The sequence below is a fragment of the Plasmodium gonderi genome, assembly GCF_002157705.1.
Source record: "Plasmodium gonderi DNA, contig: Pgo-contig_1024, whole genome shotgun sequence".
Classification (NCBI taxonomy): domain Eukaryota; phylum Apicomplexa; class Aconoidasida; order Haemosporida; family Plasmodiidae; genus Plasmodium; species Plasmodium gonderi.
The window spans coordinates 1-410 of record NW_021629603.1 but is presented as its reverse complement, the minus strand read 5'-3'; positions in this window follow the sequence as shown (position 1 = coordinate 410).

Here is a 410-nt window from a genome sequence, read left to right as displayed (position 1 = left end):
TATTATATACCTAGGGAGTATGATGTGTGAAAATTGCATACACAGTGAAATTAGTGTGCGTTATCAATCTTTATATGAATTTTGTAATATAGGTAAAAAATAGATTGATACTATATGAATAATTTATCTCAATTGAGTACTTGTGAGTTATTATATCTAATTTTTATTAACAGAATGAAGATATAGAAATATTTTTATGGTAATATATATACTTACTGGTATAATTATTTCTCATCTGTTATTATTTTTTTTTCTTTTCTTGGTAATCTATGTATATTTATGAATTTATGTCGAATGTTCATATTTTAAGAATAACTATAGATTATATCAAATAACTGTGCCATAATGTTTTATTCTGTTATGTAATAATATATTTTTATTATGTTATATTTTTTATTAAAAAAATATGT